General features: G+C 42.0%; 1 protein-coding gene across 1 annotated transcript in view; it reads right to left on the bottom strand.

Moving 5' to 3' along the window:
• gpatch2 (G patch domain containing 2) overlaps nt 1-26,854 on the bottom strand; it is a 249,740-nt gene that overhangs the window by 35,609 nt on the left and 187,277 nt on the right. The window lies entirely within an intron of this gene.

Genomic DNA, 26,854 nt, shown 5'->3' with positions numbered 1-26,854 from the left:
ATTCCAGGTATTCACCATTCTGGGTGAATGCGTTCCTCCTCAAATCTCTTACTTTTAGTTTAAACTAGACCAAGTGGGACCTGTTGGGTCCCTGTCACAGGGGAGGCCTGGTCCCCCAAGGCAACCCGTTCCCCAACGCAATATTCCCCCACTCACCAATAGCCCCTAGGGGAGGCCTGGTCCCCCAACGCAACCCATTCCCCAACAAAATATTCAGGGGCTGCTCATTTTGCTTTATGCACCCTCCCTCATTTTTAAACTTAAAAAAAAAATCAATTGCACTTGCTAGCTAGCAGAACTCAGTGTAGTGTGGCTTTAAAACAAAATGGATTTACACTTGCTAGCTAGCAGAACTCAGTGTACTTTGACTTTACAAAATGTATTTGCACCTGCTAGGGCTAGCAGGACTCGGTGTACTTGGATAGCAACAATGTTGCAAGCAGGGCTACAATCCCATTGTGACATCACAGCTGGAAGCACAGGAAATTAGCAGTTATTTTTTCCAAATTTCTTCAGATATTTGAACATTTTGATTAATAACGAGAAATAATGCATGAAATTTTCAGATAAGGCAATTTTTGACTTCACTGGATAAAACTCTACAGGAATATGTAAAAACGTTACTGTCAGAGCATCATTTTTTTGAGCAGTATGATTATACACACACACACCTTCAAGATCAGAGTTTTATGTCTCCTAGACCAAGTGGGACCAGTTGGGTCCCGTCCCCTCAACACGCGGTTGTGGGGGGAGGGGGCGACCTGCTGCGTCACACACACATTAACCAACCCCTCACACACACACCCTACCCCCCCCCCCCACACACACACACTAACCACCCCTATTGATATTATATTAATATTATTTATTCACTCCTTTTGCCCCAACCCCCGCCCTATCCACTCACGCAGAGCCCCCAACTTGCAGGCATGGCTAGAGAGGGAAGGGGATAGAGTGAGTGGGACACAGAGGCACAGGGAAGGACAAAGAGGCATAGAGAGGAACACAGTGGCACAGAGAGGGATACAGAGGCACAGTGAGGGACACAGAGGCACAGTGAGGGACACACAGTCACACTGGGGGGCAAAGAGGCACAGAGGGACACAGAGACACACATAGGGACATAAGGCACACAGGGGGTTACAGAAACACACAGAGGGACAGAGAGGGACACAGGGGGACACAGAGGAACAGAGGGGCACAGAGAGGGACACAGAGGGACAGGGGCACAGAGAGGGACACAGAGGCACAGAGAGGGACACAGAGGCACACGGAGAGGGAGGCAGGGAGGGGTGGGGAGAGAGGGGGGCAGAGAGGGAGCGGGGCAAAGAGGAAGGGGGGTAGAGTTTGAGGAGTTGGGGGAGCGCGTCATCAGAGATGAGGGCTCGTTCCCAAACGCAATAATCCCTCGCTCTTGGCTGCAAAACGCATCCGTCCCCTACCCGTTGCTGGGGGGGAGGGGGGCGGCAGAGAGAGGGAGGGGGGGGGGGCAGAGAAGGAGGGGGGGTAGAGTTTGGGGGGTTTGGGGGGAGGTGGTGGGCGTGTCGACAGAGGGGAGTGCTGGTTCCTGAACCTCAGGCTGCAGTCAGGGCCCGAGAACGGGTGGTCGGGGTGACGTCACTCTCAGCGCGAGCAAGCAGACAGCGTGGTTTTTTTCAAAGGGCTAGCGGCACGGCCGGGCGACCTGACTCGCAGCATGTGAACACAACATGCAGCCATTGTGACGTCATCACGTCATCATCCAAAGCGGTTTCATTTTCTAAGTTATTTGACATTTTTGAACATTTTGATTAATAACTCAAGAAATAAAGCTCGGATTTTCAGGTAAGCCGATTTTTGACGTCACCGGATAAATCTCTACAGGAATATGTAAACATTTTATCATCAGGTCATCGTTTTTTTGAGCAGTATGATTATACAGACACACATACACACATCCAAGATCAGAGTTTTATAAGTATACTTGACCAAGTTCCCCCAACGTGCGGTTGTGGGGGGGAAACGGCATGCAGCGTCACACACACTAACTATCCCCCCCTCCCCCCCCGCACTCACGCTAATTACCCCCCTTGATATTATATTAATATTATTAATTTGCTCCTTTTACCCCATAACCACCCTATTTACTGACGCATAGCCCCCAACTTGCAGTCACATCTAGAGAGGGGGGGGATGGTAGAGAGCGAGGGCAGAGAGAGAGAAGGGGCAGAGACACAGAGAGAGGGGCAAGAGGGGGACAGGGGGTGGCGAGGGAGGAGAAGAGGGAGGGTGGGTGAGAGGGGAAAGGTGGGGGGTGGAGGGTAGGAGAGAGAGAGAGTGAGAGTGAGGGGTGAGGGGGAGGGGGAGGGGGGGGGGAGAGGTGAGGGGGAGGGGGGGGGAGAGTTGAGGGGGAGGGAAGGGAGTAGGGGTGGTGGAGGGGAGGGAGGGGGGGTTTAGGGGAGGGGGTAGGGGGGAGGGGATGGAGGGGGGGGGGGTGGGAAAAAGAGGGGAGAAAGAGAGAGAGGGGGGAGGGGAGAGGGGGGGGAGGAGAGGAGAGGGGATGAGGACAGGGGGGAGGAGAGGAGAGGGGAGGGAGGGGGGGGGAGGAGGGGGGGGGGGGGTGGGGGGGGGGGGGGGGGGGGGGGGGGGGGGTGGGGGAGGGGGGGGGGGGGGGGGCGGGGGTGGGGGGCCGGCGAGGGTGGGGGGGGGGGGGGGAGAGAGAGAGAGCCTTTTTATTTCAACCCAAACCCCCCCCAAACAACCATTTGCAGGCAGTGCTTTTTTACTTTAACCATATTTTCATTTTCAAACCACATTAAGGGTACTTACTCACAGTTGTGTGGACATGTGTTCAGTGTTATTCACAGCTCAGAGAAACGTGACCCTCTGCCTTCCTCCAGCTTGCAGACTAATTGAGGCACACCACTTCCTGCTTTTATAGTCGATCCCCCTGCCGCCATCAGGGGCAGCAGAGCGAATGGGGAATTTTGTAAAATCAGTAATATCTGTCATTTTTCGTCGACTGGAAAAATCCTCGGCACACATGCGGCGGAGGGGGGCTCTGAGCGAGGTGGCCAGAAATGACGGCCGTAGGTGGCGGTGTTCTCTTGGAAATCGCAGCACAGATCACCAAAACCGGTCAAGAACAGACTTTTAGTAATATAGATATAGATAGATAGGTGGCCTTTAGTTTTAATCACCTCTGATAAGGGGAAAATATATCTGCAGCCTGCCCCATCAATGTCTCTCATAAATTTATATCTGGCCTCCATTTAACCACCTACACTCCAGCAAAACTGACCTTGCCTCTGCCCCCTCGCCTCTTAACTGAAATGTTCCACCGTCGGCGGCGGCACAGCGCAATCGCGGAGTGGGCGATGCCTTGCCCGGGTTGCCGCGCTGGAACTCTGGGATGCTGGGATCTGCCGATTGAACATCGCGGAGCTGCGGTCTGTATAGCGGCCAGCTGCGGGCGGCGGCGCTGAACTTTCCATCGGGAGCCTGGGATCTTTTGCTGAGATCGCCAGTGGTGGAGCTCCATCCAGTTGGCTTCGGAAGCAGCGGTCTCCGGAAGGAAGCGGCCGTTCCAGGCATCCCAAGCCACTGAGAAGGTTCTCCCAATATCGGAGCACAATCACCCGGCGATAGGACCTGGAACATCGGGCCACCGTAGCGGCGACTGTGGAGGCCTCAATAGGCCTGACCATGGGTGGACAAAACTTTGTGCCTTCCTCCACAGTGGGAACCATTGTGGGGGAATGTTTTTATGTTTTAATGTTAAATTTCTTCTTTATGTTATGTTGTATTTTTATTAGTGTGCTCCAAGGACATCTGAATATCCCCTGAAAAAGGGATTAATAAAGTATTTATTATTATTATTATTAATATCCTGGTGAATCTCTTCTGCACCCTCTCCAGTTCCACCACGTCCTCCCCTTCCATAGTGTGGTGAGCAGAGCTGCTGGCAGTACTCCAGCTGGAATCTCACTGATGATTTATATTGAAACATAGGCTTCCTGTTCCAGTATTTAATGCCCCAACCAACAAAGACCAGCATCCCCTATGCCTTCCCAACCACTTTATTTATTTATCCAGACACCCTCAAGGGGCTACAGACTTGCACACGAAAGACCCTCTGTTCCTCAATACTTACAAGCCTCATAACTGCTCCCAAAGTGCATCATGTCAGATTTATCTAGATTAAACTCCATCTGCCATTTCTCAGCCCATTTCACCAACAAACTGATGTCATCCAGTATCCTAAGATTACCCTGACATTGTCAACAGCTCCACCAATCTTAGTGCCGTCTGCACACTTACTTATCATGCCTTTCTATATCCATATCCAAATAATTCACATAAATTGCAAAGAGCAAGGGCCCCTGATATCAGAACACCATTAGTCACAGTCATCCAATCATAATAACCATCCTCTACAAATATCTTCTGTTTCCTAATGCCAAAATAATTTGGATCCAATTTGCAACTATCCACGGGTCCCATGGGTTCTAATCTTTTCAACTAGTCTCATTTGAGGAAACCTGTCAAAAGCTTCACTGAAGTCAATGTTAAAACTCCATCTACTGCACTGTACTTGTCAATACACATTGTTACCTCCTCAAAGAAATTACGCAGATCAGTGAGACAAAATCTGCCCTTGACAAGACCTATCTTTGATCAGTCCCTGCCTTTCCAACTAATCATTAATCCTGTTCATCAGATGCGGGACCAGATTTGCCATTCTCATATCATCTAGCACCACAATGTGTCCAGTGAAATCTCGGCCATCACTTCCCTTGCATCTTATACCAGCATGGATAAATATCTTCTCGCCCGAGGAATTTATCCAACATTAAGCCCACTACGGCAGCTCTTTATTTTTGGAAATTTGTACTAGAATTTCTAATTTTTCTTAGCTGAGTTCTCTTTTTAAAAGGGCTGTACACTTACCTGCAAGTAGATTCTATTAGCCTCCTGTGCATGTTTTGTGCATTTGAACAAAATTGGACTTGCCACATTTAAGGACCTTTATTTCTGGTTCATCCCCAACTTCTTTCCCTAACGTTCCATAACTTCTTTGAAACAAATGGAATGATGGTATTTTTTTCCAAATTGCTCTCCCATCATACAATTTCCAAGGTTCACTAATGCAACTGCTCTCATTTGTCTATCTATGTACTATGTCTCTTAATGTGTAGATACCTCAGTGACACAACTACACAGGCATAAGGGGAACCAAAATGCCTGCGATAATCACAGAGGAATCTCTTTATTCCTGACTGCTGCTACAATCCTTGCTAGAGCGCTATTAAACAGACTAATGACTCACCTTGAGGGTGGCCTACTTCCAGAAAGCCAATGTGGTTTCCGTGAAGCGTATGGAAAAGTAGACATGATCTTCGCAGCAAGACAACTCCAAGAGCAGTGCCAAGAACAAAACGGCTTGTTCACCTCATTTGTTGCTCTCACTAAAGCTTTTGCCACCGTTTGCCTTGAGGGCTTTTGGAAGATCATGGCAAAGTATGGATGCCCTGAAAAGTTCATGACAACGCCATGATGGTATGATGACCAAAGGAATGGATGATGGACAGTTCTCTGACCCATTCCTAGTTACCAAGGTGTGCATTAAGGCTGTGTGCTCATCCCAAACTATATGATGTTAATATGATGTTCTCTGCAATGCTGCCTGATGCCACCTTGATAAATGAGACGGAAACAACCTTAGATACCGAACTGTTAGTACTCTTTATTAACCAAAGGAGACTCCCAGGGAAACCCAAGGTAGGAGAGCATCACAAGGTGCTAATGACTGTGCACACAATACAAACTCAGAAGCTGATATGCAGGAAATCTGGACAAACTTGGACAAATTTATCAGTGTTTGTGGCAACTGTTCTCATAATTAGATTCAGATTCATTTTGTCTGTTCTCGAAGATGCAATGAAATTCCTTGTCCTCAGGATAAATGCAGGAATAAATGACACATACAAAACAACAGATCCTGTTGACTGTTATGAGGTTTGTAATACACTGTCAACAAAGTGGTGACGCCCTTTTTGTTCCTAATCCCTACCCATTTGGCCTAACTTGAGGAACCTCGATTCATCCTCATTCTAGGTAATGCCTTCCTTGACTAAAAGTGCAATAACACCTCCTCTTTTACATCGCATTCGGTCTTGCTGAAAAGTCTGTATCTGGATATACTGAGTTGCCAGTCCTGACCATTTTTTAGCCATTTTCCCAGTGAAGAAAACTATATCCAAGCCCGCATGTTTATTAAAATTTTCAACCGTCAACCTTACTGTTTTGACTCCTTGCATTAAAATTGATGCAAATTAGCATTGTATTCTCCTCAGCTGTGGAGAACCAGGAGCAATAACACAACCTGCTACCATTCAACGATTGAAATGCCAGATTTACCCTGGATAACTTTGCTGCTCTTTTTCTTATAGTGTCACGGTGTCGCTTTTCCATCTGAGAAGGGTCGTGGTGCCATCCAAATAAATGCTGGAATTTTACATAAAAATACATGCTGAAGTGGGGCTGGAATCACTGAGCTCCAGCTCAGAAATAAGGCTGAAATAAGGTTAATAAGGCAGTGAAGAAACCAAATGGCATGTTGGCGTTCACAGCAAGAGGATTTGAGTATTGGGACAAGGATGTGCTACTGCAGTTGTACAGGGCCCTGGTAAGACCATACCTGGAGTATTGTATGCAGTTTTGGTCTCCTAATTTTAGGAAGGACATTCTTGTAATTGAGGGAGTGCAGCTTACATTCGCCAGGTTAATTCCCGGGATTGCAGGACTGACATATGATGAAAGAATGGATCAACTGGGTTTATATTCCCTGGAATTAAGATGAGAGAGGATCTTATAGAAACATAACATTCTTAAGGGATTGGACAGGCTAGGTGCAGGAAACATGTTCCCAATGTTGGAGGAGTCCAGAAACAGGGGTCACAGTTTAACACTAAGGGTTAGGCCATTTCGGACTGAGATGAGGAAAAACGTTTTCACCCAGAGAGTTGTGAATCTGTGGAATTCTCTGCCACAGAGGGCAGTGGAGGCCAATTCACTGGATGTTTTCAAGAGAGAGAGTTAGATGTAGCTCTTAAGGCTAACAGAATCTAGGGATATGGAGAGAAAGCAGGAACTGGGTACTGATTTTGGACGATCAGTCATGATCATTTTGAATGGCGATGCTGGCTCAAAGGGCCGAATGGCCACCCCCTGCACCTATTTTCTATGTTTAATATGGGTAATGGCACTGAAGTTTGGGCTTACTTGTGCACGTGTGGTAAACTGCCAGGTCCGAGTGAGCGCGAGAGACATTTCTTCACACACACACACACACACACACACACACACACACACACACACACACACACACACACACACACACACACACACACACACACACACACACACACACACACACACACACACACACACACACACACACACACACACACACACACACACACACACACACACACACACACACACACACACACACACACACACACACACACACCTGGGACATTGGAGGAAATGGTAAACTCGCATAACTATTACGCAATTCTGTGATCAGTCTTCAAGCAGGATTAGTACAGACACAGAAATACTTGGCTGTCTCGACCAGCTCAAGATGGTACGTGGCAGAAAAGTATCTCCAAAGAATAAAGAGAAAAATAATTTATAAAATTGGGTAAACTAAACTTAAATGAATAAAGTGTCCAGGATGATTGTGAAAGTGAATATGGAGTTTGAAAACTCTGCTACAATGGGAGTTGACGTTTAGACATTATGGATAGAATGCATGCTCTAATTGATTAAGTGCATCTGAAACAGTGTACTGTTTGAATTTTATTCCAAAAATGCACACAATTGGCCAAAAGCCACTTCCACAATAGGATTTTACATCATTTCAGTGTTCCAATGCAATCCACCTCTCTTAAGGAAATTATTTTGGACCTGGGCATTTTGTTAACTTTAAGCAGAATGGCTTGCTGCTATTTTTTCTTTGAGCAACATTTCATTATGGACTAGTCTTTTATGTTGGGTTCATTCTCAGATAAGATATTAGATTATACAGAGTTCAGTCCCAGCTGGCTTCTACCACAATAAATCTGGATACAATCTATAAATTTATAAGAACATGGCCCAGAAATAGTACTTTGTTATGCTTGCTTTATATTATTAAAATGGCAATAAAGATCAATATTACATATCTGTACTGATTCTAACGATTATTTTTAAGGCTTCACCAGTATCTGTTTTGTTTTACCTGTGCTAATGAATGGGTATTTTACATTCTCCCATAGAAAATCGTCATAGAGTTATAGAGTGTGGAAACAGGCCCTTCAGCCCAACTTGCCAACGCCGACCAACATGCCCCATCTAAACTAGTCCAACCTGCCTGCTTTTGGCCAAGATCCCTCTAAACCTACCCTATCCATGTACCTGTCTAAATATTTCTTAAATGTTGCAATAGTACCTCCTAAATGTTGTGATAGTACCTGTGTCTCTAAAGAGTGGAGTCAGGCCTAAACAAATACAAAACCAGACTGCTGGAGGAATTCAGCGGGTCAGGCAGCATCTGTGGAGGGGAATGGACAATGTTTTGGGTCGGACTTCTTCTTCAGACTAAGTTTGCAACTGAAATTCGTAGAATTTCCCTCCACAGATGCTACCTGACCCATTGAGTTCCTTCAGCAGTTTGTTTTTGAAGATACCAGCAGCCACATTCTCTTGAGTCTCCACTGCTTTGAATATTGCGCATTTGATGTGGTATAAACACGTGGCCACCACTGAAAACGAAAAATTAATACATCCTTAAGTGGTAAGCTGCAAAGATGCTTCCTCTTGTATCTACGGCAGTCTCCACCACTCCTCAAGCAACTGCTTTGGATTACTGCCGGTGAGAATAGTGCATGAAATTCATCTTTTTAAAAAGGCCAAGCTGCTAATGCAAGTGTGACGAATATCAGCAGCTTGTCCAGATAATGTAAATGGTGCCAGTTTGGAGCTGGCCTTAGGCTTCCTGGGTCAGGTGTCTGCAGTCTGTGTGCTGCTGTTTTATACACCCAGCAATGTGCCATAACTAATTCCTTGGCCAAAGAGCAAAGATCCCAGAAAATTCTCTGAAAGAATGAATGAAAATCAAACTAATGCCCTTTGGCAGAAACCATGTTGCAAACAATATTTATAGTCTAAAACTTGAATTAGGAATGGAAGCTTGCTGTTCGGGGACAGAAGATCCAACACTGCTATGCAACTTCAAGGCCTGCAGCATGATAAGGGGGCAGGCATCCAAAATGTTCCAATGGAGCAAATTATATGCCAAGGATGTTTGAACAATGTTCTGATATTCTGTGCAGTTTCAAATTTATGAGTGAACCATTAATTTGTGTTCCTAAATAGATAACAATTGATACCAACAAATCATGATACTTTCACTGAGGATTTATCAACAAATGAAAAAAAAGTGCTAGAACAACAATTCCAAATATCATGTCCCATAAAATTCAGGGGACAACCTAACCTATCAAAACCATAACAAGGCCGAAGTGGCTGGGATTTACATGTCCAAGTGTTAGTGCTTGGGAGGTCATTTCAGATTTAGGCCACAATATAGCTCACTTTGACAAGCAGCAGAGAACCCGATGAAAGAAGGCAGAAAAGACAGATCTACTTGGTAAACTCTCAGGTACAATACCTCTCCAGTATATATGCCAGCTTCATTCTACAATGTATTAAAAAATAGACAAAGGAAGCATTCATCGAGTTTATTAAGTCAATTAAGATCTGAGGAGTCTGTACCTTACATTATAGATACAATGCCACCTAACACTTTCTTACCACAAATGCCATTAAATCAGCAGGGTTTTCCATAACAACCTTAATCTTTGCCTTGTATTCATAGTCAGAGTCATAGTCATAGTCTTAGTGTAGTCGATAGAACGTGCCTCAACTACCTCCCCCGGCATCTTGTTCCATACACCTACCACTCTGCGTAAAAAAGGTACTCCTCAGGTTCCTATTAAATCTTTCCCCCTTCACTTTAAACCTATGTCCTCTGGTTCTTATTTCCCCTACTCTGTCCGTCTACCTGATCTATTCCTCTCATTATTTTGTACACCTTTATAAGATCACTCCTGGCAATATCCTCGTAAATCTTCTCCGTACCTTTCACAGCTGTAAACATGTCATGTCATTTTATGCTCATGTCACTGGACCTGCTGTGGTCTGTAAGCAAACATGAGAAAGGCTGAAATCCTCAAAAGGGAACCATAGAGGGTGTTTCTTTAAAGCTGCCATTAATTCTCCACTGTATCTTAGTTGCATCATAACTTGATTAGTAATCATTGCTGACAATATATACCAAAGTCTTTCTCAATGCCATAGCTTCTTGTGAAAACTGAATGTGATGATAACTCAATGGGATGCCACTGCAAAGGGTCTTTATGTTTGTCATCATGTGTGAGATATCAAACAGTCCCAGTACACCAACCACCTAGTCACAGTGGATCATGTTCTTCACTATTTCTTTCTATACCATGCATTCAGATACATCCATACAAGAGTTTCATGGACTATTGTTGAAGAATACCTTTATGCAGCATGCAGTAAATAATCAATAAAGTGCTTGTAAGCACAAATGCTAAATTATGAAGATAGAAGGGTCCCTTCAATCTTAAAAAAAATCATGTTTAATGGGGCTAGGGAGCAGAGTTGTTCCGTGCGAGTATATACGTACAGAATTCTGTCTTCCACACAAGAGCAGTCAGTGTCATTGTCATACCTACTCATATCCCACATGCCTTGCTTATATACTACCAATTTTATTCCAGTAAACCAACATAATCTGTGCATTTGGTACTTAGTGGCTCTGTGTAACTGATTCACTGAGGAACCACACATATCCAATACCAGTAAACGTGTACGCTGTTTTGCAGCAACTATTTAGGTCTTTTTTGAATGTTTATTTTATCCTAAGCTGTTTTTCAACAAAGACCCAATAGTTTTCACCAATGGAATTAATCTTTGCAGAGTAAAGATAAGTAATTACCATGTCTCTGCTGAGAGATGTCACAGAATTGATAGTTATAATGGCTGGTCTATTATTTTGAGAACCAAGATGAACAATTCAATAAATCTGCAAGTAATATTGATCATGACGTTTCACCCTACCATGATAGTGTTTAATTGCTTTTAGTTTTTAATATTCAGCTTTCACCCAGACCCTTTCCACACCAATGCAATCAACATGTGGCAAAGTTACCTAGAAAAATTAGAAATTAAAAAATGGCAACATAAGCACATAAACACTTGCCAATTATAGTTTAAACATTTAAGTGTGCAGGAAGGAACGGCAGATGCTGGTTTAAACCAAAGATAGGCACAAAAAGCTGAAGTAACTCAGCGGGACAGGCAGCATCTCTGGGAGAGAAGGAATGGGTGACATTTTGGGTCGAGACCCTCCTTCAGACTAGTCAGGGATAAGGGAAACAAGAGATATAGACGATGATGTAGAGCGATAAAGAACTATGAATGAAAGATATGCAAAAAAGTAACGATGATAAAGGAAACAGGCCATGGTCAGCTGTTTGTTTGGTGCAAACTAGAAGCTAGTGCGACTTGGGTGTGGGAGGGATAGAGAGGGAATGTGGGGTTGCTAAATTGCATTACTATCTGCAATCTTGCAGTTCTGTCTGCTTTACATGGGGAAAATATATTCTTCATTCTGTACAGTCCAGCTATGCTGATTAGCGTGATCTACTCTAGACCAGATGATCGGTGACAGGCTGATAGCTGTAACCACATGAGAGCAATCACCGACAATTTTCTCAGGTATGAAGACTGCACCTCTGTCCTGCACAACAATCCTGGGTTTATTTATACTATAACTATCAAAGCGTAAGATTGCTCAAAAGAGAGAGCTCTTTTGTTAACCTGGACCTCAGATACCAAGCGAAAACAAGGAATGTGTTTATAAAACATCTGCCCTGGTTACAGTTGCTTGCTCACATGAAGAAATCCACCAGCTGCAATGGCAGTACTATGCAGCTGCAAGACATTATGTTACTGATTATCCAAATGGTAACTCAGCTCACCAAGAAAAAATGCTTTGGGCTTTCCTGGCTAGAGGCACGCTCGCAACCTAACAGTACAGGATCCAATATTTTCTCCTATCACATACAGTGGAAATCTTTTCTACACTGGATCCTTCCTATTTTTTAAGATAGTTTGTCATTACCGATATATTACCCATCGCTCCATTTCACAGGAGCCACGACCAAGTAGAAAAGCATGGATGGGGACCGAGAAGATGCCTTGGCATTAGAATGAGTGATTTGTATCTTTCCATATAACCTTTGCCCTTGAGCAACCTACATTATAATTAAATATATAATAGATACCATATTAGATACAGAAGAGTAATAGATTTGTAGAAAGATAACAAAATAAAATAAATCAATGTGAATTTCTTTAGTTATTCATATTCTGACCCAATAATGCTCCACAGTTCCAGGAAGCCTGTGAAATTTCTGATATTTTTTTAAAGTGCATCCACTAAGTTGTACTTTACTTGGTCAATAAATCCAAAGAATTAGATGAAATTCTCAAAAGAAGAAGTTGGAGAAATTCTACTTTGTACATTTTCTCAAAGGAGTGCCATTTTTGCCCTGCTTAAAGATTCCCTACATAAATTCTGCTCCCCTGACACTCTTCCCTTCCTCTCATTCATTCATTATTTGTCTAAATACATTCCTCTATCTATTTAATAATGTATATTTAAAATAGTCTTTCTTAAAAGTAAGTGAAAATATGACAAAAGTATTATAGGGAAAGCAACATGCAATGTAATGCATCTATAAAATATTATGCTATCACAATGATGCTGACATACAAAAAGTTTGTCATGTTCATAAGTGATAGACTTTTCGGCCAATCGAGTCTACTCTGCTATTCAATCTTGACGGATCTATCTTTCCCTTTCACCCCATTCTCCTGCCTTTTCCCCATAAACTTTGACATCATTACAAATCACAAATCTATCAATCTCTGCCTTTAAAATACCCAATGACTTGGCTCCACAGCTGTCTGTGGCAATAAATTCCACAGATTCACCACCCTCTGACTAAAGAAATTCCTCCTCATAGGGGGGGGTTGTTGGGGTGGGGGTGGGGTTGTGGGGGTTGGGGAGGGGATGTGTGTGGTAGGGGGGAGTGTGGCGGAGTGTGAGGGAGGGGATGTGGGTGGTAGGGGGGAGTGTGGCATAGTGTGGGGGAGGGGGGTTGGGTGAGGGGAGGGTGGTGGACGGAGGGGTGTTTGGGGGGGGGGGGGGGATGTGGGGAGGGGGTGTAGGGAGGGGGATGGGGATGGGGGGTGTAGGGGGGGGGGGGGGTGTAGGGGAGGGGGGGTGTAGGGGGGGGGGGGGGTGTAGGGGAGGGGGGGTGTAGGGGAGGGGGGGGGGGGGGGAGGGGGTAGGGAAGTAGGCGGGAATGTGTGATGGGTGTAGGCGAGGAATGGTCTGGTGGGGTTAGAGGTAGGGGAGGGGGTGTATGTGGGAGGAAGTGTATGTGGGAAGGGGTGGTGTTGGCCCCCACTCACAGTACACAGAACACAGAACACAGACCCCGCTCGCACTTCGCTCGCAACGCTCCTTCAGTTTTATTCTCGCGGCCAGTGATTGATAGCGGGTGCCGGTCGGGGCGTCGCCGTCTTGGCGAATAACAGACCAAAAACTTTTCTAATATTTCACCGATCGGAACTAAACTTATTTGACTTGCAGCAGAGGAGAATGGTGAGTAAGGTGGCAAAAAAATCGTAGTGCTATGGGGGGTCGTTTTTGCGCAAATATAATTGTAACGCAGACCGGAAGTGGTCAATTTGAGAGTTTTAGTAATAGTATGGACGTCACTTAAAATTTGTAATCATGTCCCTTTCATAAATTTGGTGTCAATTGTCAAGAGTTATCACCTTCACCGCCAAATGAGGAAGAAAGCAAGTTGAAAATAATTTTAGAATTTGTATTTAACGTGGCTTTTCCCTCCAATTAGATGATGCTCTACTGGGGTATTTTTGAACAATAATTCTTTTGTATATATTAGAATATTACATATTTAGAAAGCATGATGTTTTGGGAGGGTTACATCTCATAGAGTCACAGAGAGTCATAGTGATAGTGTGGAAACAGGCCCTTTGGCCCAACTTGCCCACATCGGCCTACATGTCCCAGCTACACTAGTCCCACCTGCCAGCATTTGGTCCATATCCCTCCAAACCTGTCCTATCCATGTATCTGTCTAACTGTTTCTTAAATGTTAGGATAGTTCCTACCTCAACTACCTCCTCTGGCACCTTGTTCCATACATCCACCACCCTTTGTGTGAAACAGGTACCCCTCACATTTCTATTACATCTTTTCCCCTTCATCTTAAACCAATGTCCTTGGGTCACTGATCTGTGTCACTGATTCTCTTCATTCACAAGTAATATGCGTGATCACACTGCTGGACTTGCAGTTTTTTGTCACCACATGAATGGAACGAGCAAAGACATTAACAACCCATAGAGCTGCAAGAAGAGGAACAGGGGGACAGCATGTTACAACATGTAGGTTAAGAATCTATCAGACTTCACAGAGGTACAGGGTGTAAATCAGTTGTATAACTAGAGCAAGACAGTTGTGTAACCATGAAATTAAAACTGGAAACAAGGACCAGAACATGCGAGGCTAGGCACGGAAAGCTATCATAATTTTTGAATATCCATAACAGACTCCTTCAAATTAGCACTAGTCAGTTTAGTGAAGACAAAAATAGGTAAGCCATTGGTGGCTTGAAGATTACTGAGAAGAAATTAGCAAAAGTTAAAAAGAATGATGAGGATCAGGAGAAGCAGATAGAACATAGAATAATACAGAACAGGAACAGGCCCTTTGGCCCACAATGTTTTATGTCAAACATGATCCCCAGTTAAACTGATCACATATCCCCCTATTCCCTGCACTTCCTTGTGCCTATCTAAAAGCCTCTTAGATGCCACTATCGTATCTATCCCACCATTCTGTGTAAAAAACATGCCCCACACATCTCCGTTACCTTTCTCACTCTCACCTTACAGCTATGGCCCCTAGGGTTGGACATTTCCACCCTGGGAAAAAGATTCTGATTGTCTACCCTATCGACGCCTCTCGTAAATTTATATATTTCTGTCAAGTCTCTCCTCAACCTCCGACGTTCCAGAGAAAACAATCCAAGTCCAGCCAACCTCTCCCTGTTGCTGAAATCCTCTAATCCATCATTAAGCAGCACTGAGCGCTACGAGTGTGGTGATGCAATAAACCATTGAGGTGAATCTCTTCTGATCAAACTTAATTTTGACCCCAGTACCAATTGACCCAGTGCTCAGGCCTAGCACATTAATGTCTCCACACCGTCGAGAAGTACATTTGTTTGCATGAATGATTATGAATGTTAACAAGAATACCATAAAATCTTTTCCTTCATTGAGAATTGACTTCACCATTGATTTTGTTAAATTGCACATAACTTATGTCTATCGATATTACTTTTGTGCAGGCTCTAATGGCTGGCTTGTGTGGATTACGTTACTGATTTGAATGCTTTCCCCATGTGGTTCCTCAATGGCTACACATTGGGAGTTGGAAGGCTGCTAAACGTCCATGGGGGGATTTTGATATAGGCACGGTGCCTAGTGAAGGAAGAGGATGCACACCACTGGCGTTTTGCCTGGGCATAGTAGCATGGTCAAACTAGTTGTATGACAGCAATGGAGTCATTGATTCAGAGGTTGCTGGCATGTTGTCATTGTGAGAGTAGGCAGTCAATCCTTCTTCAAAGTATGATGCAGTTATGCAAGACTTTGATTAGGTCGCATTTGGAGTACTGTGTGCAGTTCTAGTTGCATCATTTTAGGAAGAATATGGAGGCATGGGAGAAGATGCAGAGGAGGTTTACCAGAATGCTGCCTGGATTACAGGGTGTTAGCTACAAGGAGAGGTTGGATCAACTTAGATTTTCCCTGGAATGGCAAATGTAGAGGGGAGACTTGATAGAAGTATATAAAATTAAAAGAGGCATATAGAGGTAGACAGTTACTACATTTTTCCTCGGGTGGAAATGTCCAACGGTAGACTATGAAGTAAGAGGGGGAAAGTTTCATGAATATTCGTGGGGCAGGTTTTTTTACACAGTCGTGGGGGCCTGCAACACGTTGCCAGGGGTCGTGATGGAGGCAGATACGATAGTGGTGTTTAAGAGGCTTTTAGATAGGCACGTGGAAGTGATACGGATCATGTACAGGCAGATGAGATCTGTTTAACTTGGCATCATGTTGGGCACAGACATTGACCCACACAATTGGTCTTTGGCCCACCCGTTGTAGTCCCATTGCACCCCTTTTCTCTTTTACTCCACTTTAATCCTTTGGCCTTAGACTTTATCAGTGCTATTCATGCACGCTCAACTATCCCACCGCATCTTTAGTGCTCCTGCCAGGCCCCTCTTTATTATGTCCCTGCAGCAACAACATTTTCTCTAAATTCAAATTTACAACTGCATCTTGCCTATCAGTGAAACACAGGTGTAAAAATTACATTGAAATGTCCTTTCCCATTACTGCATGAGGCTGTTCCCTTTATGTTTATACTTTCCGGAAAAAATAAGTTTATATTTTCACATTCAAAATGGAAACTGGCAATGTAATTAACTCCTAGTTTTCAGCATTTCTACTGTACGGAGGGTGCAATTATATTGCGATGCAGATGAAGAGAAAGGAATTACATAATGGATCAAACTGATTTCTGAACATTTCAGAAGTCCTATATGTAGCATGCACATTCATGTCAGAATCACAAAGTTTAGACTCATGATGAGCATTGTCATTGATAGTCTCCGATGGCACGTGCATTTCATGTAGATCTCCTAACGTCAATGGAAGAAAGATTTGCCTGACAAGGCCTCCTGTGATAAAAAAAACGTTATGGGATGGATTTAGGATCTATCAGAGACCACCAATGGCTTCCAGGTACTGAAATGCTTCCCTAGGCCCCACATTATATTTCTTGTCACCTCTGTCTTCAACAGGTCTCATCTCCTGTACAGCTGTGCACAGCAGCCAGATGATTTAACTCAGAATGCAGTGCAATTCTAATCTGGCATCAGCAATTTGTTCAAATTGGGGTTGGATCAGAAGGCATTGAAGTTCCTGTTAGCCACGTGTGGTACTGATGATACCATGCTTGTTTCCTCCAATACATCACAGCTATTTCCATAATTGGATAACCTCAAAGTCACACTGTCCATGTGCATGAGTAGCTCGATGTACGCAAGAGAGTGTTGGGAAATAGTTTGAAGGAAAACAGAGGGAAACACTTGGGGATTGAGGCTAAATGGAGTGGGTATAGTGTCAAATGGCCATCTTTTGTGTTGTGAAATTTTATGATTGATTGAGGAATTATCAATCAGTAGCTCATTATTTTGCCAGCCAGTACAGTGTATGTAATGTATATTTCTACCTTTAGTTATTGTTGAGCTAATAGAAATATTCTGACTCTTGCCAGAGAAATTAAATTGATAAGATTCTCATAAAATTTCAACGTATTTTTAAATTAATTCACATGATATTAAAGTCACTTGAAATCCTGACAGTTAGGATTCCTCCAATTACTCCTGAATTTAGAATTGATGGCATTGCTCAGTCTGGAGTGGCATGTAGACCAGCATTGGTAAGATGGCAAATTTCTTTCTCTGAAGGGACTGAATTGGCTTCAACAATAATCTAGTTTCCTGTCACCATTACTATTTACTAGATTTTTTATTCCATACTTAATTACTTCAATTACTTAATTAATTGAACATAAATTCTATTACTATCATATGGTTTCACAGCATATAAAATTATTAGAGGCATTGATAGGGTAGAGATGCAGAACCTTTTTTTAGGATGGAAAAATCAAATACTGGAGGACATAGTTTTAAGATGAGAGGGATAAAGTTTAAAGGAGATGCGCGTGTCAAGTTTTTTTAAATACAGAGGGTGGTAAGTGCTTGAAATACATTGGCAGGTAGTTGTGGAAGATACAATAGTGGCATGTGAGAATTTTGGATAGGCATATAGATGTGCAGGGAATGGAGGAATATGGATTATGTGCAGGCAGATAAGATTTAGCTTTGGCATCATGTTTGGCACAGACATTATGGGTCGAAGGGCCTGTTCCTGTGATGTACTGTTCTGTGAGATCCAAATTCAGGACTGCAGATTGAAAATTCAGAACTAGTCCACGATGCTATCTTTGGATTGTCATGAGTAGAATGCACTGTGACCTTTAATTGGTTAGATTACCTCAGCAACATGTTTCTGCAAATTAAAATGTACCAGCATGAATGGCAGCAGATTATAAAAAACAATTCTGAATATTTGTTGTCTGGTCTCAGGCATAATTTATAAATAGCTTCCTTGCATGTCAGAAGAGGCAGCAGACAAGATTGCATTGAACCAAAATACAAAAAAAAACAACTTACGGTCAGATTGCCTAAAACCTTGACTTTTGATGTACTGCTTACAGTGACTGAATGATATAGTGCCAAATAGGATAATGTTTAATGAAAGTCAAGGTAACTTGTCCTCCTGTTGTATGGAGTTACTAATAGAAAGATTGTCAGCATATCAAGCCTCGCAAAAGGTGTCCTCTGGTAAAATGCTGTTCATATGTAGCCCCAGATGCCAGTTTATGCTTGGCAGACAAACAGATGTGACTGTGGTTGCTGGGGCTTGGCATGACCACTCATTGTCAATATGGAATATATACACATGGACAGGGCATCAGCTGTACAATAGCAAAACAGGCCTTGAAGTGTCAAAACAGCAGCAAAGTTGTAAGAGGAGTAAGGATCCATGACAACCAGTGCAGTGTCGCAATGAAAAAAGCCAGCGAGGATTATATTTTGACATATCACAAAATAAAGTGTCCAGCAAACTTAAAGTTCACATCATCAAACTGATGAAGCAGTAGTCTGGAAAAAAACCTCATAATATGTTGAAAATAATGTTGTTCATTTAGGGAGCTTTTGGATCATTATACTGCCAAATTAAATATATCCACAGCATCATGTATATCCACAGCATCACTGTAAACACCTGGTTAACTGAAACATTGTACATTTGACACATTTATAATTTCTCATTAATAAGCATGTGTCAGAGTCACCAGCTATCCTTAAATATGGATTAGTTCAAAATTAAACTCAGTTTATCAACTAGTGAACAATATATTTTATACAATTCACACAAGCCTCCTTCACTGAATTTACAACTGGCTTCATTCATAACAGTCATTCCATAAGTTTCATGAAATAATGAGATGGAATTCTTCAAGAATATAGTAATCAAAAATAGCACATGTTGAGTTTTTAAAAGCTTTTATCTGAAGTTTGGGATTGAATCTTATAGTCTTGGGGTCCAAACTGGACAGCCCTTGTAAAATGACAAAGGATTACTGTGCGTGATTATCCTATACCGATTGCTTTTACTGCAGTTAAACACCAATGGTCCAGCCTACAGTGTTGGGAAGTACAATAAAATGTGTTGTGCATGTGTTTTGCCACAGTGGAACCTTATTATGCATGTTAAAGTCCAGCACCAGCCTTGTATCGAGCTTTGCATGGAATTTACATGTTGTCCTTTCCAGGATGGAAGTGCTTAACACTATTCACATTCTTGTGCATTACTTAACTACCGCTTCAGCTTCTATTACACCACAACAGAAATCATCCATTGTCTGTATGCCGCAGTGAAACTTTATTCTGTTCAGGTCACTGCCGTACCAGTTAACATGCCTATGTAGTCTTACAGGGTGTCATGGCATTTTAGGAATCTACTTACCTACAGATTGTTAGAGGGGCAGAACTGTAATGGGTCTACGGAGCCCAATTATTCTTAGGAATGACATAACTTAGTTATTTAGTGATACAGTGTGGAAAGTTGCTCTCCCCTGCCGGTTTCCTTCCGGTGCCCTTGCTGTTTTGCCAATTTTTACAGCTTGATTTGTCATATATATTTTGTGCAGGCTTTTATTTTTACAACATGTCTAAGAGATTCTGGACTGGCTATCAAATGGATGATGAGTTATTTGCTTATTGGCACTGCAGCAGGATCATCTGGTCACAGCTAGCCTGGATCTGACAAGATTGCTGCCTCCTGACCTCCTCCTACTACTTTGCAATGGACCACTACAGCTTAAGTCAAGCTGACCCCTCATGATTGCAAGACTATGCTTTGTACACATTGAATAATCATACCCATTCTGCCGAGTATATGTAGGAAGGAACTGCAGATGCTGGTTTAAAAAGCTGGAGTAACTGCGCAGGACAGGCAGCATCTTTGGAGAGAAGGAATGGATGACGTTTGGGGTCAAGACACTTCTTTACGACTGGGGGTCCAGTTTTTTGTGTCTATCTGCTGAGTACTTTAGTGCTTCCTTCAGGGCAGCCATTGTAGGAACAGCCAAATAGTCTGTTTTCTGTGACATTTTGAACAATGACATTGAATCCTTTATCTGCATAATGCCTAAGTGAGTGGATTGTGCGCAGGAGGCAAATCATATTGTCAACAGATTTTAATCACCCAATGGCCACCTTTCTGGTTGTTGGATCGGCTCAAAAAGAGGTGGCACAGTATACCACTACTGAATGATGGCATCATCCTAACTACCAAGATACCGTCTACCGGCCCGTGAGATCCACAAAGTATGGTCAAAGACTAATTGAGGTATAACCAATTCATGACTTCATTATCATAGAAAAGTTTGCAATTCAGCAGCAGGGCATTCATTCTAACCTTCTGCACTCAACTTGCAATATTGAAAATCATGGAGCTCTCTTTGAACAGAAATCTGCAGTGCCCTTCCTTACATAAAAGGATGCTGAAAATATTTTCAGCTCCACCCCCAAAAGAATTCTAATACATAAAATCTCATGATCACAATTACTTTGACAGCCATTGGCCATGTGATTTTTATCTCGTTCTGAAAATCTATCTCAGCCTTCAATGTGCTTAGATTGATCATCCACAATCTAGAATTTGCACAAAACCTTACCGCTGTACTCAAAGCTGATTAGTACAATCACCAGAACCTCTTTATCAGCAAATGTGCCCAAAATAAGTACATAAAATGATATTTTACATCTAAAGCAGTTGAACATCACATGTATTTCACTTTATAAACGTTACATGTATTTTAACCTATTATTGTAACATTTAAAATTATTGTAATATATAAATAATTTGAAACAGAGCATACATTGTCTCTAAGATGCTGTGGGACAAGAGCATGTAAAACCGTTTTTTCTTTTCTATCTCGTATTATTTTATGCTTGTATAATCATTAACACGATAAAAATAAATGGATTAGCACTTCTTCTGAGATCGTTGTCAGAACAATTCCAGATAAATGAGGTAAGCTAAGATATGTTATTCCATAAAATAAATACAAAGCATATTTGTTTTATTCCCCCATAATGTCCCATACATTTTATGGTCTGTTTTGCATGACATAGATTTACTGGAGATTTGCAATTGAACTGCACTTGTTTTAAGATCTGTGCATGTACAGTACACTGATGAAACTCTTTTTGCATGCATTCCCAATTGGATATGTGCTCTGTTCTCAAATCCTTTGTCTAACTGTTACTGTCATCTGAGAATGAGCTGGAACAAGCAATTTCGAAACAGAGCCTCTTTTATATTTGAGTAAACAAGAACTTTTGATATGTTCTCGGTTCATTAAGGTTCTCGTTGTAAAACTGAACCTAAACTGTTCTATTGGCAGCTGCCAAAGTTTTTCTGACACAAAAGGCCGGTGTCTACATTTTTACTGACACAAATGGCAGGAAACTGTTTTACGTGGTGCAATCTTGTAAAATGTGCAATATGTGCAAAGTTCAAACTGCAGTTAATCCAGATTATGCAGAAATTACATTGAACATTTCAGTCATAATTTAGTTCAATGGCACAACAGGCAAGTTCCTGATTACTCTGCATTCATCTGTTCGAACATAAGGGAGGTTCAGCCACAGAAGTGGCCTGAGAATGTGAATTTGATAAAATATCTGGAGTAAAAAATCAATACAAAAATGACCAAATATCTGGCTCAAAAATTGACATGATTCTATTGTTGGCAGAAAATGAATCAATTTTCCATCCTTAATCTTGAACTACAATATGCATATACTAGGTAGGTATTTAGACTGCAGTTTCTTGCTGTTTATGCTCTCTGATTTTGTTTGAATTCTTCCAATTGAGAAATTTGAATAAAGGACCAAATAATCAAATTAATTAACGTATAATTTATTTTCTCACAGAAGGGAAAACTATAGCCTTGAAATTATTCCTCCCGTGACAGATGAGAGTGAATCAGTAGGGACAGCTGTGGTTGAAAATGTAAAATTTCCACATTTCCTCAAGACAAATAAGGCATCCATCGTCCATGCCAGCTCACAGAACAATCACATTTTCTACTAGGTTTTCCCATGTTCTATTCTTCCTACATTCCCTACAACTCCCCCCAGATTCCATCACTCACCTGCACATCAATGGTAATTCACAGAGGCTAATTAACCTACCAACCATTGTATCTTTGGGATTTTCCCTGGCAGAGTAGAAATAAGTGAAATAAAACATAAAGGAAGCTATGATGCAGTGAACATTACCAGGACGAAAAAAAATCAATCTGAGTTTTATAAATGAAGGAAAAGCAACAGAAGATTAGAAATGCAAACAAAATGTGTCAAGATTGAAGAGTAAAATTGGAAATAGTATAGGATTAGTAAGCAATATAAATGTGGAAATAGAAAATGCAGTTAAGGATCAATTAGTCGAGAATCTTTGAACAAAAACACATTTCAATGGTGGTTGGAGGAAGAAAGGAATATTGCAGCAAAAGTGGCAGAACAACCACTGCCATCAGAGAGAGGGAGTGGTGATACTCCAGCCAGAGTGGTAGAGCATGCTGCACCTCTGCCAATGGGCTCCTCTCGGAGTCAGAACAAGTGCAACATATCCAGATGCAATTAAGGCAAATCCTGCAGGTCATATGGCACTTATAGTGGTGCTGGGGCAGTCACATCAACCCAATTTCTGCCCCAGTTCTAACAGAGATTTGTGAAACAAAAGTGAAGTACAAGAACCACTAGAGAAATTTGACAGGATAGGCACACGACAAGGTAGTAATGCTGTATATTAAATGGTGGGAAAGGGTCTGCACTGATTTTACCTATCATAAAAAGCCATAGAAATCAGAAGATGCAATAGTGATTCCAAGCTTACCCTTTCAAACATTATTTACGAATTATCTAATTGAAATGCAACATTGACAGCATAACACACCTATTCACAATGGGATAAAAGATATATTGTAAATTAAATGAACGGAAGAAATCAGAGTGGACCATTTGGCCTTTTGTGCCCGCTTCACCGTTCAACAAGATTAAGGTTAATTTTTTTAATCTGAGCCATTTTTTTCCCCCACTAAGCCAATGGACCTTAATTTACTTAATTTCCAAAAATCTATTGTTCCTGTTCTTGATAATGGACTCCAGGGTTCTCTTGGGTGCAGAATTCCATTGACTCACTATTGTCTGGATGTAGGAATTTCTTCTCTTCTCATTCCAGAATAGCCGATTGATTATGTGTATAAAGGAACTGCAGATGCTGAAGAAAGACACAAAGTGCTGGAGTAACTCAGCGGGTCACGCAGCATCTCTGAAGAAAAAGGATGAGTGACATTTCGGGACCGGACCTGAACTGACCCAAAATGTTACCCATCCTTTATCGTCAGAGATGCTGCCTGACCCGCTGAGTGCCTCCTGCATTTTGTGTCTATCTTCTGACCGATGTCTATCTTATGTCTCTGGACATCGCAGCTAGTGAAAATATTTCTGCATCTATCCTGCTCAGCTCCATAAGAATTTTATACACTTTGATAACATCACTTTTCATTTATTTAAAACTTAGACAGTCTATGCTCAGTCTACTAAATCTCTCCTCATAGGAAAAGCCAGCATCTCAGGAATCACCAAGAGCAACATGCTAATCAAGGCCAGACAGATTCAATTTGTAAAATGAAAGCTGTATCTGACAAATTTAATAGAGCCCTCTGAAGATTAAGAGTGTAGTGATAAAGTAAATGCAATGAAAGCTAGGTTTATAGATTTTCAAAATGCATTATGATTAGGTGCCACATAGGATGGAATATTGATTGCCTCCCATTTTAACCAACTTTTTCGTGGAAGAACATCAAGGCCACAGAAGATGTGCAAAATAAATTATTAGGAAACAAAGGAGATAGGTTTTGGTTCTGATTAAAAATCTGAGAAACTGGGCCATGGGTTTTCGTTAGAAGAGGTAGAAATATTCAAAATTATGGGAGGTTATGATAAGATAAAAAAAGTGCTTTCAGTGGCCAGTGACGAGAATCCACTAAATTAAGATCATAACAGTAACCAAAAAATAATAGCAATTATTTGGCTCTTTGACCAATGAGGTAAATTGGAATGGTTTTCAGAGGCATCGCTTAGTCCTGTGGCCACTGAGTCAGAAGCCAGTGGGTCGAACTAGGACATTAGAACGCGAGGCCAATGTAGTGGCAGAGAGCTTGCCGTTCACTGTGGCACTGATGACTGAAGATAAGTATAATACAGAGGAATGTTTATCTGGAAGGAAATATAACTCATCATACTAGATAGCGCGAGGGCTGGATCTCACTCACGGTTGGCTGGTTGGATAGAGAACTACCACCAATGTTCTCCTTGTCTCTGACCACCATCCCTGCACATGGCAGCACAGAAAAGAAGAGAGAGAGCAGATTCTGGCACATCTGTGCTTTGAATCAATTGCTGGGCTCAATATTGACCCATCTGGCGTATGATCCCACATGTGGTTTCTCTTTAATTTTTTTTACTTCAACTTCAATATCTGTGTCATTAATTTGTTTTGATGTTTCTTATTTTTGCAAATAATATTCAATTGCCTGACGTCTAGTTACCATTTCCTCCATTTTGTGGAGGCTCGTCAACTCATCAGCTAGATCAGTTCAGTGCAGCTGGGCATTGTGAGTAGAGGGCAGATTCAACACGTTCTAAAATAGAGGGAGATGGACAGGTAATAAAGCAGAGGTGTGTGTCCACAGTAGAGATGTGAAAGACTCTATGTAGAACATAGAACTGTATAACAGGAATGGTCTCATTGGCTCACAATGTTTGTGCCGAACAAAATGGCAAGTTAAATGGATCTCATCTGCCTGTACATGATCCATATCACTATATTCACTTTATTTCCTATTTAGAGTTCCAGGTCTGGAGGGTTTGCATAATGAGATGCTGGGTCTTGGATCTGAACAGGCATGGGAGGCCAAGGGGTGGACCTTATAGAGAATAAAAAATCATGACACACAGAGATAAGGTGAAGAGTCACAGTGTTTTTTCCCCAGAGTGGGGGAGTTAAAAACCACAGGGCATAGATTTAAGGTAAGAAGGAAAATATTTAAAAGGGCCCGGAGGGGTAAGTTTTTCATACAAAGGATGTGGTGCATGTATGGAACGAGCTGCCAATAGAAGTAGTAGAGGCGGGTACAGTGATGCCAATTAAAAAAAACATTAAACAGTTACATGGATAAGAAAGGTTTGGAGGGATATGTACCAGGCACGGGCAAGTGGGACTAGCTCAGATAAGAAACTTGGCATAGACGAGTTGGGCCAAAGGGCCTGTTTCCATGCTGTTTCTAAAGAAATAATGCTGGACTGTTTTTTTTAATGCGATATAATTCAATGTCGATTAAAAAGATCCATACCTGAATATTGTAATATAAAACTACTTTTTTGGGCTAATGTTCTTCTCAGTACAATAAGATGTTAAAATTGAGTACTTAAAGAATGGAGGAAAGAAATGTTACGTGCACTCAAAACAACTTCACTCTCACCTTGATTCATACATAAGAAATACCATAATGTTTGGGACAAAGACCCATCCTTTATTTATTTGCCTCTGTATTTCACAATTTGAGATTTGTAATATTTAAAAAATCACATGTTGTTAAAGTGCACATTGTCAGATTTTAATAAAGGCCATTTTTAAACATGTTGATTTCACCATGTAGAAAATTACAGCAGTGTTTATACATAGTCCCCCCATTTCAGGGCACCATAATGTTTGGGACACAGCAATGTCATGTAAATAAAAGTATTCATTTTTTGTACTTTGTTGAATATACTTTGCAAGCATTGACTGCTTGAAGTCTGCAATTCACGGACATCACCAGTTGCTGGGTGTCTTCTCTGGCGATGCTCTGCTAGGCCTATATTGCAGCTTATGCTTGTTTTGGGGGCTAGTCCCCTTCAGTATTGGGTTCAGATCGGGTGATTGACTTGGCCACTCAAGAATTGATCATTTTTTAGCTTTGAAAAACTCCTTTGTTGCTTTAGCATGATGTTTGGGATCATTGTCTTGCTGTAGAATGACCCGCCGGCCAATGTGTTTTGAGGCATTCGTTTGAATTTGAGCAGATAGGGTGTGTCTATACACTTCAGAATTCATTATGCTACTACTATCAGCAGTTGTATCATCAATGAAGATAAGTGAGCCAGTACCTTTGGCAGCCATACATGCCCAGGCCAAAACACCCCACCACTGTGTTTCACAGATGAGGTGGTATGGATTGGATCTTGGGCTGTTCCTTCTCTCCTCCATACTTTGCTCTTGCCATCACTCTGATATAAGTTAATCTTCATCTCATCTGTCCACAAGACCTTTTTCCAGAACTGTGGTTGCTCTTATAAGTACTTCTTGGCAA

This window comes from Leucoraja erinacea, chromosome 8 (genome assembly GCF_028641065.1).
Source record: "Leucoraja erinacea ecotype New England chromosome 8, Leri_hhj_1, whole genome shotgun sequence".
Lineage (NCBI taxonomy): Eukaryota > Metazoa > Chordata > Chondrichthyes > Rajiformes > Rajidae > Leucoraja > Leucoraja erinaceus.
This window is presented reverse-complemented; position numbering and strand designations above follow the sequence as displayed.